We start from the raw sequence: 14,325 nt of genomic DNA, 5'->3' as shown, positions 1-14,325 counted from the left end.
TTCAGATTGGCTTAGCTTAGGCACCGGGGCTGCATGGGAGGTGAATCAACGGATGGAAGATCTTTCTTTCTAATTCTCTTCCTCTTTGAATATCTGACTTTCTAATAAAATGATACAAACCTCTAAACAATAAATAATAAATAAAATCTAACATCATATCAGAAAGATCATTCCCCTGGACCAAGGGATTGTTCAACATAGCAAATTAATAAATGTTATACACAACATTGACAAATGGAAGAATAAACACCATATGATTATCTCATCAGATGCAGAGACAGCACAATTTAAAACACAACGTACTTTCATTATAAAAACTTCATGTAAACTAGGTATGAAAAGAACACTCCTCCACATAAGACAATATACAAAACTCCAAAGCCATTACCATACTGAATGGGAAACTACTGGAAGCAACTCTGCTTAGATCTGGCACCAACCAAGGATGCCTACTTTCACACCATTGCTATGCACAAGTTCTGGAGGTTGTGGAGAGAGCCATAAGGCAAGAAAAATACACAAGAATGTTCATGCTTTTCCTTGCCATCTGAAAGAACACAAGAAAGACATATACATTGAACTCCACAGAACAATCACGTCACAGATGAACTGAGAGTGCCATTTCCACACCTTAAATGGGAACGCTGGAAGGTGGGAGGGCTTCCAGTACCACAAAACGATAAAGGATGACGAAAACCAAGTGAGCCTCTAACAGCCAGTTAGCCCTGCATATGGACTGAAATGTGGACAGTTTCCAAAGCAAAAGTCATCACTCAATCCACACATTTCTGTCTCCAATCACATCCTTCCCCATCATAATGTTGCCAAGAATGGTGTATAAAAATAGGTGTAGGGCCCGGCGGCGTGGCCTAGCGGCTAAAGTCCTCACCCTGAACGCCCCGGGATCCCATATGGGTGCCGGTTCTAATCCCGGCAGCTCCACTTCCCATCCAGCTCCCTGCTTGTGGCCTGGGAAAGCAGTCGAGGATGGCCCAAAGCTTTGGGACCCTGCAGCTGCGTGGGAGACCCGGAGGAGGTTCCAGGTTCCCGGCATCGGATCGGCGCAGCACCGGCCGTTGCGGCTCACTTGGGGAGTGAATCATCGGATGGAAGATCTTCCTCTCTATCTCTCCTCCTCTGTGTATATCTGGCTGTAATAAAAGGAATAAATCTTTAAAAAAAATTTGGTGTAGCCGCTAGATTGACACAAATTTAAGAGACTGTGAAACAGCAATCTCTGATAATAATGAAAAGCCACTGAAATTCTCATTCACACTCTGTAGGAATATAAAACTGTAAGGCTATGTGGTGAAATAGTTTGGCAGTTAAACATTTAAAATGCATGCCACTACCTCTGCTCTATTATCCAAGTTGAATTAACAAACATGCCCTCACACAGACTTGGACAGTCTGCTAGAAAGCTGAGTCACCACAGTCTGTATGTTTGTGTGGTGAACTGAATCAAAATGTCAACATGATTTGAAAACAAATAATTATATCTGCAAGATCAAAGACATAGAACCTAGTGCTTAAGTAAGTGGTTAGAATTCTGCATCCCAGTAGGAACGTCTAGGTTTGCACTCTGCTTTGGCTCCTGACTTCGGCTTCCTATTGATGATAACCTTAGAGGAAATAAACAAGGACTCATATAATCAAATCTCTACCAAACACATGGATGATCTGGATTGAGATCTCAGTTCCCCAGTTTGGCATGGCCCAGACCTGGACATTTTGGGCACTTGGGGTGTGAATGAATAGTAGGGAGTGCTTACTCTCTCTTGCTTTCTCCTACTATTTTTTAAGCAATGCAAGATCCCAGATCCAGACACTGATGCTGGAATTCGCTTTTTAATGCTAGATCACAAAAACCACGCGAGAAGTCGACCTAATGAAAGGTTTACATTGAACATGCTCCAGCTTAATTCAATTCTAAGAGATAAGACATTCACCAGATAAAGAACAGGCTTATTATTTTTTTTTTTTTGAAAATAAAACAACACAACACCTTAACAGCTTCCATATTCAGTGTTTGCAATGTACTAAAAATACACCCTTGGAGACAGCAAGCAATGGCTCAATACTTGGGAGCCTGACAATCACGAGGCAGACCTATTTGGGTTGTACACTACTCGACCAACACTGAGTATTCCTAGAACTAAAGGCAGTAAATCACAGAAGAGGGCCTCTCTCCCTCTCTCTCACATGCGCTCTCGAAATCGATCTCATTCTCTCTCATTTCCCTCCCCCTACACACACAGACACACACACACGTCCCAAACACACTAAAAAAGGAAATAAAAATTTCAAAAATTTAGAAACTATATGAAGACCTATGAATTATGCTCAAAAGACAGAAGGGTAGAAGTGGATATTTGGTACAGCAGCAAAGGTGTTAGCTCTGATGTTCACAAAACATATCAGACTGCCTGAATTCAAACTCCTGTATTGCTTTCAGTGCTAACATCCTAGTAACATGCACTTGGGGAAGAAGTAGGCAATGTCTTAAGGGGGCCGGGCGGCGTGGCCTAGCGGCTAAGGTCCTCGCCTTGAAAGCCCCGGGATCCCATATGGGCACCGGTTCTAATCCCAGCAGCTCCACTTCCCATCCAGCTCCCTGCTTGTGGCCTGGGAAAGCAGTCGAGGACGGCCCAGTGCGTTGGGACCCTGCACCCGCGTGGGAGACCCGGAAGAGGTTCCAGGTTCCCGGCATCGGATCGGCACGCACGGGCCCGTTGTGGCTCACTTGGGGAGTGAAACATCGGATGGAAGATCTTCCTCTCTGCCTCTCCTCCTCTGTGTATATCTGGCTGTAATAAAATGAATAAATCTTTAAAAAAAAAAAAATAACTTGTGTACTGACACTCACATGGGGGAGCTGCACTAAGTTCCTGGCTCCCAGACTGTGCCTGACCCTGCCTTAAAAGATACAGAGCAGATGAACAGAACAATAGTAATAATAATAATAATAATAAAAGACCCAGCTCTTTCTATGCACAAATAATCCACCTCACCAACAAACATGCCACAGATGGAAAGTGAAATGAGGGGAAATAAGATATTTCACGCTTAACTGATAGTGAAAGCAAAACAGTGTAGCCATAAAATAAAGTGCAATACTCACTGTGCTCAGGGCAGGTACCTCCCTTATAAGCTGGTCCGGATCTTCTTCGTCCTGCGCAGCTCCAAGATCCGCAGGGCTGTTGACTTCCAGCTCCGCAGCCGTCTGCACCGGCCAGCACTTCAGAGCTGAAGGCACCAGGCAGACAGCGTGCACTGGTCCGGAGAGTCTCTGTCTTCCTCCCACGCTGGTCCGTGGCCGTCTGCACCGGCCAGCACTTCACAGCTGAAGGCGCCAGGCAGACAGCGTGCGCTGGTCCAGAGAGTCTCTGTCTTCTTCCCGCACAGCTCCCGCACCAGCCGCCCCTCCGAGCTGAACGCGCCAACGCGCCAGGCAGACGGCCACGGCGCAGGTCCGGAGAGTCTTCCTCCTGTGCAGCTTCGCGGCCGTCTGCACCGGCCAGCCCCTCAGAGCTGAAGGCTCCAGGCAGACGGACACGGCGCTGATCCTCAGCGTCTTCTTCCTGTGCAGCTCCGCGGCCGTCTGCACCGGCCAGCAACTCAGAACTGAAGGCGCCAAACAGGAAGCAGCTTGGGCGAGGAGCTTCCGTTCTGCAGCCTATCGGTTTAAACTAACTGACCAATCAGGACCACGGAGAAGGCGGGACTAATCTTTCTACCTACGGGTCTCCCCGGTGCCCATTCCCCGCCTCTGGCCTAGCCTCGCCTGGCCAGCTTTACTGTGTGTTCCTGTGATAGGTGGACCACTGTGAGCGGGAAAGGTTAGTCCCGCCTCCTCTGTGGCCCTGATTGGTCAGGCAGTTTCAACCAGTTGGCTGCTGACCGGAAGCTCCTCATCTACGCTGCTTCCTGCCTGCCGCCTTCAGTCCCGAGGTGCTGCTGGCCGGTGCAGACGGCCATGGAGCTGGGGAAGAAGATCCGGACTCTCCGGACCAGCTCAGGCTGCCATCTGCCTGGAGCCTTCAGTCCCGAGGTGCTGCTGGCCGGTGCAGACGGCCACGGAGCTGGGGAAGAAGATCCAGACTCTCCGGACCAGCGCACGCTGCCGTCTGCCTGGCGTCTTCAGTCCCGAGGTGCTGGCCAGTGCAGACGGCCATGGAGCTGGGAGGCAACGGCCCTGAGGATTCTGGAGCTGTGCGGGAGAAGAAGATCCAGACCAGCGTACCCTGCCATCTGCCTGGCACCTTCAGTCCTGAGGTGCTGGCCTGTGCAGACGGCCATGGAGCTGGGGAGGCAACGGCCCTGAGGATCATGCTGGAGCCCCACAGGAGGAGGTGATCCGGACCAGCCTGCGAGGGAAGTCCCTGCCCTAAAAACAGTGAGTGCCCTGCTTGTGGTTTTTCTGTGCCGTTCCAAGCTGAGTCCCTGGGGTCCTTCCCTCTGATGTGCTTTTTGGAGTCCCTGACCAGTCCTCCTCACTCCGTGCCCGCAGAACAGGGTCTACCCTCGTGTGCTTGGTGTGTGAGCGTCCTGACCCTGCGTGGAGTCTGGCCCACACGTGGTCCTGGTATTTGGAGTCAGAGTCACTAGCTGAGGGACATGGTGTACTGTTAAGCATTGCTTTGGCTGGAGCTTGTTGGATTGCAGTGGGTTTGGCGTCACTGGTAGAATAAAGCAGCCAGAGGGGCCTCAGGGCAACTGTAGCTGTTTTGTGGAGCTTGAAAAGGCCTCCCCCTGGGGCCCTTTGGTCCACCCATGGGGGTGCTCCTGAGGGGTGTATGTGTGATTTGTATCTGCTACTTTTCTCCTTCGGATCCATCTTCAGAGGCAGATGCGTAGCTGTTTGGTTTCGATGTTTTGCCTGTTGCACTGTCTAGCAGGTTCCCCTATGCAGAAAGTTAGCTAGTTGATCCATTTTGGGTTAATTTCAAAGGTGTAAAGTAGAGGGTCATGTTTAGCTTCAGTGTTTCTAGCACCAGTTGTTAAAGAGTTAGTCATTTCTCCCAGTATTGATTTTGACTCCCTTGTAAAAGATTAGCTTAATGTAGATAGGTGGATTCATTTGTGGATTACCTAATCCATTGAACTACATGTTTTTGTGCCATTAGAGTTATGGTTTTTTTTTCATACCTTTTATGTTTAACACTCTATTATGTGATAGTATCCACAGATGCCAATTACAAAGAATAAATTGTATCAAATGATGGAGAAAAAATAAGCAGACCAAAATTTGTAAAAAAAAAAAAAAAAAAAAAAACTTGTTGTTTTCATTAGGTGTGTAAGTAAAGGCTGTACACATTATTCAGATCGCCGAGTTCCTCTCTCATATCTATAGATTGCTTTTTATGTTAACTGTGAATTAATTCCCACAGATTATGGCAGATATATAGTGTCGTTTGGAGACCATCTTTTCTCACAATGCATAATGGTTCCCAATTACTTCCACTGAGTTGTAAGAGACCAGATTTCATCCCTTGATTAATTTATTTTTAATGCTGAGTAGTCTTCCACAGTGTTAATGCACAACATTTTCTTTTACCAGTCATCTCTTGGTGGATCTCTGTGTTGATCCCATGGCTCAGCTGTTTTACCAGTCATCTGTTGGTGGATATCTGTTTTGGTTCCATGGCTTAGCTGTTGTGGGTTGAGCTGCTTTAAACTTGGTGTCACAGATATGCTGATTTCATTTAGTTTGGATAAATGCCCTGGAGTGGGATGTCTGGATCATAGGCTAGATCTGTTTTCAGCTCTGGCCATTGCTGCCACTCGGGAAGTGAACCAGCAGATGGAAGACATTTCTTTCTGTCACTCTTTTTCTCTGCATCTCTTTTTGTCCGTCTCTTTATATAACTCTGCCATTCAGCTAAAAATTAAATCTTTTTTAAAGATTTTGCTTTAATTAGCCAGGTGCCCTGGTATTATGTGTATGTATACACCCGCTATATTCATATGTGCTATTTGATTCCTTACTCATCACAAAGTCCTTCTTTGTTTCTTTTAAAAGTTTTTATGTTAGGGCCCGGCGGCGTGGCCTAGCGGCTAAAGTCCTCACCTTGAAAGCCCCGGGATCCCATATGGGCACCGGTTCTAATCCCAGCAGCTCCACTTCCCATCCAGCTCCCTGCTTCTGGCCTGGGAAAGCAGTTGAGGACGGCCCAATGCATTGGGGCACTGCACCCGCGTGGGAGACCCGGAAGAGGTTCCAGGTTCCCGGCTTCAAATCGGCGTGCACGGGCCGGTTGTGGCTCACTTGGGGAGTGAATCATCAGACGGAAGATCTTCCTCTCTATCTCCTCCTCTGTGTATATCTGGCTGTAATAAAATGAATAAATCTTTTAAAAAGAAGTTTTTATGTTACACTTTATTTTATTTGATATTAGGTTGGGCACCCTATTTTGGTTTCACTTTCTGTTAGCATGAAATATCTTATTTCCCCTCATTTCACTTTCTATCTGTGGTATGTTTGTTGGTAAGGTGTATTATTTGTGCATAGAAAGAGCTGGGTTTTTTATTATTATTATTGTTATTATTATTATTACTATTGTTCTGTTCATCAGTTCTGTATCTTTTAAATCAAGAATTTAATCCACTTATATTCAAGGTTATTATTGATAGGTAACAACTTGGTCTTACCATTTTTTGGAAAGTATTCTGTTGTTTACTTTGGATTATCTTTGGACTTTTCCTAGCAGATTGCATGCATTCACGGTCCTTGATAATAATGACTATCATCTGTTTCTGTGTGTAGCACATCCTTAAGAATAATTTGCAATTTTGGGCATGTGGTGACTTTCTTTCCATTTCTGCTTGTTTTGTAAGGTTTTTCTTTCACCTTGCTTTATAGATGAGAACTTTGCAGGACACAATATTCTGAGTTGACTGTTTCTCTTTTCTTTTTCAAATAAGCATTTATTGATTTATTTGGTGTTGAGCTGGTCCAAAGTAAGGAGCTAGGAGTTTCCATACTAAGCTACTTCATGGCCTGCTGGTTCACCATCATGACTCTTGTTATCCTAGGATCCTACATAGGCCTGCCTGGTAACAAGAAGACCTCTAACCATCCTAGGCTCCTCCTTAGGCCTAAAAGCTGACCAGCAGGCCTTTAACCTCCCTAGACACCTGCATAGAACTACAAGGTGACCGGCAGGCCTTTTGCCATCCTAAGCTTCTCCACAGGCCTGCTGGTTCACTAACAAGCCTCCTACCACCCTAGAATCCTGCATAGGCCTGCCTGCTAACCAGCAGGCCTCTTACCATCCTAGTCTCCACCTTAGACCTAAAAAGTGACTATCAGGCCACTAACCATCCTAGGCTTCTCCAGAGGAATGCATGGTTCCCAGCAGACCTCTTACCACCCAAGGCTCCTGCATAGGCTTGTAAGGGGACCAGCAGGCTTTTCACCAGCCTAGGTACCTGCATTGTCCTACAAGGTGACCAGGAGGCCTCTTACCATCCTAGGCACGTCCACAGGCCTGCCTGGTAACCTGCACGCCTCTTACCACCCTAGACTCCAGCATTGGCCTAGTAGGTGACCAGCAGGCCTCTTACCATCCAAGGCTGCTCCAAAGGTCTTCTTGTTCAGTAACAAGCCTCCTACCACCCTAAGCTTCTGCATAGGCCTAAAAGCTCCCCAGAAGGCCTCTTATCTTCCTAGGAATCTCCACAGGCCTGCCTGGTACTCAGCAGGTCTCTTACGACCCTAGGCTCCTTCATAGGCCTGTTGGTAACCAGCAGGCCTGCTGGTTCACTATCACGCCTCTTTTTATCCTAGGCTCCTACATAGGCCTGCCTGGTAATCAGCAGGCGTCTTGCCATCCTAGGCTGCTGCGTAGGCCTGCTGGTTCACTGCAGGCCTCTTGTTATCCTATGCTCCTTCACAGGCCTGTCTTTTAACCAGCAGGCCTCTTACCACCCTAGAATCCTACATAGGCCTACAAGGTGACAAGCTGGCCTCTTACCATCCTAGTCTCCGCCCAAGTCTAAAAGGTGACCAGCAGGCTTCTTACCACCGTAGGCTCCTGCATAGGCCTGAAAGGTTACCAGTAGGCGTTTTACCACTCAGGCACCTGCATGGACCTACAAGTTGACCAGCAGGTCTCTTACCAGCCTAAACTCCTACATACCTCTAAAAGGTGGCCAGCAGTCCTCTTACCATGCTACGCTCCTCCATAGGCCGGCTGGTTCACTAACAAGCCTCCTACACCCTAAGCTTCTGCATAGTCCTGCAAGGACACCAGCAGGCCTCTTACCATCCCAGTCTCCTCCCTAGGCCTAAAGGGTGACCAGCAAGCCACTTACCATTCTAGTCTACTCCACAGGCCTGCCTGGTAACCTGCAGGTCTCTTAACGCCCAGGGTCCTGCATAGGCTTCTAAGATGACCAGCAGGCCTCTTACCACCCTAGAAACCTTCATAGACCTACAAGGTGACCAGCAGGCCTCTTACTATCCTAGGCTCCCCCACAGGCCTGTCTGGTAAACAGCAGGCCTCTTACCACCCTAGACTCCTGCATAGGCCTATAAGGTGACCAGCAGGCCTCTTACCATCCTAGGCTCCTCTACAGGCCTGCTGGTTCACTAACAAGCCTACTACCACGCTAAGCTTCTGCATAAGCCTCAGGGTCACCAGCAGGCCTCTAACCTGCCTAGCCTCCTCTTAAGCCTAAAAGGTGACCAGCAGGCCACTTACTATAATAGGCTACTGCACAGCCCTGCCTGGTAACCAGCAGGCCTCTTACCACCCTAAGCTCCTCATAGGCTTGTAAGGTGACAAACAGGCCTTTTACCATGTTAGGCTCCTCCTCAGGCCTGCAGATTCACTAAAAAGCCTCCTACTTCCGTAAGCTTCTGGATAGGCCTGCAGCGTGACCAGCAGGCCTCTTACAATCCTAGTCCCCTTCTTAAGCTTAAAAGATGAACAGCAGGCCATGTACCATCCTAGGCAACTCCAAAGGCCTGCCTGGTAACCAGCAGGACTCTTACAACCCAGGGTCCTATATAGGCTTCTAAGGTGGCCAACAGGACTTTTACCACCCTAGGAACCTGCATAGAACTAAAAGGTGACCACAGGCCTCTTATTATCCTAGGCTCCTCGACAGGTCTGTCTGTTAAACAGCAGGCCTCTTACCACCCTAGACTCCTACATAGGCTTCTAAGGTGACCAGCAGGCCTCTTACCATCCTAGACTCCTCCATAGGCCTGCAGATTCACTAAAAAGCCTCCTACTTCCGTAAGCTTTTGGATAGGCCTGCAAGGTCACCAGCGGGCCTCTTAAAATCCTAGTCTCCTCCCTAGGCCTAAAAGATGACCAGCAGGCTACTTACCATCTTAGGCATATCCACAGGCCTGCCTGGTAAGCACCAAGCGTCTCACCACCCGAGGCTCCTGCATTAGCTTGTAAGGTGACGAGCAGTACTTTTTCTACCCTAGGCACCTGCATAGACCTACAAAATGACCAGCAGGCCTCTTACCCTCCTTGGCTCCTCAACAGGCCTGCCTAGTAACCAGCATGACTCTTAGCACCCAAAACTCCTGCATAGGTCTACAAGGTGACCAGCTGGCCTCTTACCATCCTAGGCTCCTCCATAGGTCTGCTGGTTCACTATCAAGCCTCCTACCACCCTAAGCTTCTGCATAGGCCTAAAAGGTCACCAGAAGGCCTCTTACCATCCTAGGCTACTGCATGCCGATATGATGACCAGCAGCCCTCGTATCTTCCTAGGCAACTCCACAGGCCAGGCTAATAACCAGCAGGCCTCTTATGACCCTAAGCTGCTGTATAGTCCTATTGAGTAACAGGTAGGCCTCTTACCATCCTAAGCTGCTGCATAGGCCTGCTGGTTCACTATCATGCCTCTTGTTTTCCTAGGCTCCTACATAGGCCTGCTTGGTAACAACCAGACCTCTTAAACTCTTGGCTACTCCTTAGGCCTAAAAGCTGTCCAGCAGGCCTTTTAACAGCCTAGGCACCTGCAAAGACCTACAAGGTGACCAGCAGGCCTCTACCATCCTAGGCTCCTCCATAGGCCTTCTGGATCAGTAACAAGCCTCCTAACACCCTAAGCTTCTGCATAGGGTTAAAAGCTCACCAGAAGGCCTCTTATCTTCCTAGGCACCTCCACAGGCCTGCCTGGGACCCAGCTGGCCACTTACGACCCTAGGCTCCTTCTGAGGCCTGTTCAGTAACCAGCAGGCCTCTTATCAACCTAGGATCCTGCATAGGCTTGTAAGGTGACCAGCAGGCCTTTTACCAGCCAAGCACCTTCATAGACCTACAAGGTGACCAGCACGCCACTTACAATAATAGGCTACTCATCAGGCCTGCCTGGTAACCAGCAAGCCTCTTGCCACCCTAGACTCCTGCATAAGCCTACATGGTAACCAGCAGGCCTCTTACCATCCTAGCCTCCTCCATAGGCCTGCTGGTTCACTAACAAGCCTCCTACCACCCTAAGCTTCTGCATAAACCTGCAAGGACACCAGCAGGCCTCTTACCATACGAGTTTCCTCCCTAGGCCTAAAAGATGACCAGAAGACCACTTGCCATCATAGGCTACTCCAGAGGCCGGCCTGGTAACCAGCAGGCCTCTTACCACCCAGGGTCCTGTATAGGCTTCTAAGATGACCAGCAGGCTTTTTACCACCCTAGGCACCTGCATAGACCTACAAGGTGACCACAGAACTCTTACATAGGTCTGCCTGGTAACCAGCAGGCTTCTTACCACCCTAGGCTCCTACATAGGCCTACAAGGTGACCAGCAGTCCTCTTAGCATCCTAGGCTCCACCACCGGCCTGCCTGGTAATTAGCAGGCCCCTTACCACCTTAGACTCCTGCCCAAAAGGTGACCAGCAGGCCTTTTTCCACCACAGGCTCCTGCAAAGACCAACAGGTGACCAGCAGGCCTCTTACCACCGTAGGCTACTACGTAGTCTTGTAAGGTGACCAGCAGGCCTCTTAACATTGTAGGCTCCTCCGTAGGCCTAAAAGATAACCAGCAGGCCTCTTATCTTCCTAAGCTCCTCCACAGGCCTGCCTGGTACCCAGTAGACCTCTTACCACCAAAGGCACCTGCATAGGCCTGCCTGGTAACCAGCAGGCCTCTTATCACCCTAGGCACCTGCATAGACTTAGAAGGTGAGGAGCAGGCCTCTTACCATCCTAGGCTCCTCCAAGGGCTTCTGGTTCACTATCAAGCCTGCCACCACACTAAGCATCAGCATAGGCCTAAAAGGTGACCAGCAAGCCTCTTACCATCCTAGGCTACTGCATGCCGATACGTTGACCAGCAGGCCTCTTATATTCCAAGGCACCTCCACGGGCCTCTTACAATACTAGGCTGCTGCATAGGCCTGCTGGTTCACTATCACACCTCTTGTTATCCTAGGCTCCTACATTGGCCTAAAGGGTGACCAGCAGGCCTCTTACCATCCTAGGCTCCTGCATAGGCTTGTATGGTGACCAGCAGGCCTCTTACCACCCTAGACTCCTGCATAGGCCTACATGGTGACCAGCAGGCCTCTTACCATCCTAGGCTCCACCATAGTCCTGCTGGTTCACTAACTAGCCTACTACCGTGCTAAGCTTCTGCATAGGCCTCAGGGTTACCAGCTCGCCTCTTACCTTCCTAGTCTCCTCTCTAGGCCTAAAAGGTGAACAGCAGGCCACCTACCATCCTAGGCTACTCCAGAGGCCTGCCTGGTAAACAGCAGGCCTCTTACCACCCATAGCTCCTAAATAGGCTTGTAAAGTGACCAGCAGGCCTCTTACCATGCCAGGCTCCTCCCTAGGCCTAAAAGTTGAACAGAAGGCCACTTACCATCCTAGGCTAATCCAGAGGCCTGGTACCCAGCAGGCCTCTTACCACCCTAGAATCCTGCATAAGCCTGCCTGGTAACCAGCAGGCGTCTTACCATGCCAGACTCCTCCCTAGGCCTAAGAGGTGCCCAGCAGGCCACATTCCATCCTAGGCTCCTCCAGAGACTTGCCTCGTAACCAGCAGGCTTCTTAACAACCTCGGCTGCTGCATAGGCTTGTAAGGTGACCAGTAGGCCTTTTACCACCTTAGGCACCTGCATAGAACTAGGAAGTTAACAGCAGGCCTCTTACCATCCTAGATTCATCTACAGGGCTGACTGGTAACCAGCAGGCCTCTTACACCTTAGATTCCTTCATAGGCCTACATGGTGACCAGCAGGCCACTTACCATCCTAGGTACTCCACAGGCCTGCCTGGTAAACAGCAGGCCTTTTACAACCCTAGGCTCCCGCTTAGGATTGTTAGGTGACCAGCAGGCCTCTTACCATCCAAGGCTACTGCATAGGATGCTGGTTCACTATCACACCTCTTGTAATCCTAGGCTCCTACATAGGCCTGCCTGGTAAGAAGCAGACCTCTAACCATCCTAGGCTCCTCCTTAGACCTAAAAGGTGACCAGCAAGCCCTTAAACCACCCTGGCACCTGCATAGACCTACAAGGTGAACACAGGCCTCTTAAAATCCTAGGTTCCTCCAAAGGACTGTGGTGACCAGCAGGCATCTTACCACCCTAGGATCCTGAATAGGTCTAAAAGTGACCCGCAAGCCTCTTACTATCCTAGGTAACTGCATAACCTACAATTTGAGCAACAGAACCCTTACCATCCTAAGCTTCTACACAGACCTGCAAGGTGACCAACAGGCCTCTTACCATCCTAGGCTCCTACATAGGTCTGCCTGGTAACCAGTAGGCCTCTTACCACCCTAGGCTCCTGCATAGGCCTACAAGGTGACTAGCAGGCCTCTTAGCATCCTAGGCTCCACCACAGGCCTGCCTGGTAACCAGCATGCCTCTTACCACCCTATGCTTCTGCATAGGCCTACATGGTGACCAGCTCACCTCTTACCATCCTATGATTCTCCATAGGCCGCTTGTTCACTAGCAGGTTCCTACCACCCTATACTCCCTCATAGGCCTATATGGTGAAATTCAGGCCTCTTACCATCTTAGTCTCCTCCCTATGCCTATAGAGTGATCAGCAGGCCACTTACCATCCTAGGCTATTCCAGAGGCCTGCCTGGTAACCAGCAGTCCTCTTCCCACCCTAGACTCCTGCATAGGCCTACATGGTGACCAGCAGGCCTTTTAACATCCTAGGCTCCTCCACAGGCCTGCAGATTCACTAACAAGCTTTCTACCACCCTATGCTTCTGCATTGGCCTGCAAGGTGACAAGCAGGCCTCTTACCATCCTAGTCTCATCCCTAGGTCTTACAGGTGACCAACAGCCCCCTTACCATCATACGCTTCTACATAGCCCTGCATGACCCGCAGGCCTCTTATCATCCTAGGCTCCTGCTTAGGCCTGCTCATTCAACAATAAACCTCCTTCACCCAAGGCTTCTACAAGGGCTGCAAGGTTACCATCAGGCCTCTTACTACCCTAAGCTTCTGCATAGGCCTACGTGGTGACCAGCAGGCCTCTTACCATCCTAGGTTCCTGCATAGGCCTATTGTCTCACTAACAGGCCTCTTGTTATCGTAGGCTCCTTCAAGCCCTGCCGCTTCACAAACAAGCCTCCTACCACTCAAGGCTTCTGCATAGGCCTACAAAGAGACCAGCAGGCCTTGTTCCTTTCTGGGCTCCTGCATAGGCCTGCTGGTTCACCAAAAGCCTCCAACAAACCAAGGTTTCTGCATAGGCCTGCAAAGTGATCAGCAGGCCACTTACCATCCTAGGCTCCTCCACAGGCCTGCCTGGTAACCAGCAGGTCTCTTACCACCCTAGACTCCTGCATAGGCCTAAAAGTTGCCGAGCAGGCCTCACCATCCTAAGCTCCTCCACAGGCCTGCTGGTTCACTAAAAGCTGCTACCACTCTAACCTTCTGGATAGGCCTGCAAGGTGACCAGCAGGCCTCTTGAAAGCCTGGAATCCTGCATAAGCCTACAAGGTGACCACCAGGCCTCGTTCCTTTCTGGGCTCCTATAGGCCTGCTGGTTCGCCAAAAGCCTCCAACCAATCAAGGTTTCTGCATAGGCCTGCAAATGACCAGCAGGCCTCTTACCACCCTAGACTCCTGCATAGGCATAAAAGCTGACCCGCAAGCCTCACCATCCTAGGCTCCTCCACAGGCCTGCTGGTTCACTAACAAGCTCCTACCATCCTTAACTTCTGCATAGGCCTGCAAGGTGACCAGCAGGCCTCTTACCATCCTAGTCTCCTCCCTAGGCCTAAAACGTGACCAGAAAGCCACTTAGCCTCCTAGGCTACTCCACAGGCGTGCCTAGTAATCAGCAGGCCTCTTAACACGCAGGGTTCTGCATAAGTTTGT

Source organism: Ochotona princeps, chromosome 11 (assembly GCF_030435755.1).
Source record: "Ochotona princeps isolate mOchPri1 chromosome 11, mOchPri1.hap1, whole genome shotgun sequence".
NCBI classification, from domain to species: domain Eukaryota; kingdom Metazoa; phylum Chordata; class Mammalia; order Lagomorpha; family Ochotonidae; genus Ochotona; species Ochotona princeps.
The sequence above is the reverse complement of the archived record's forward strand: the minus strand, read 5'-3'. Positions refer to the sequence as shown.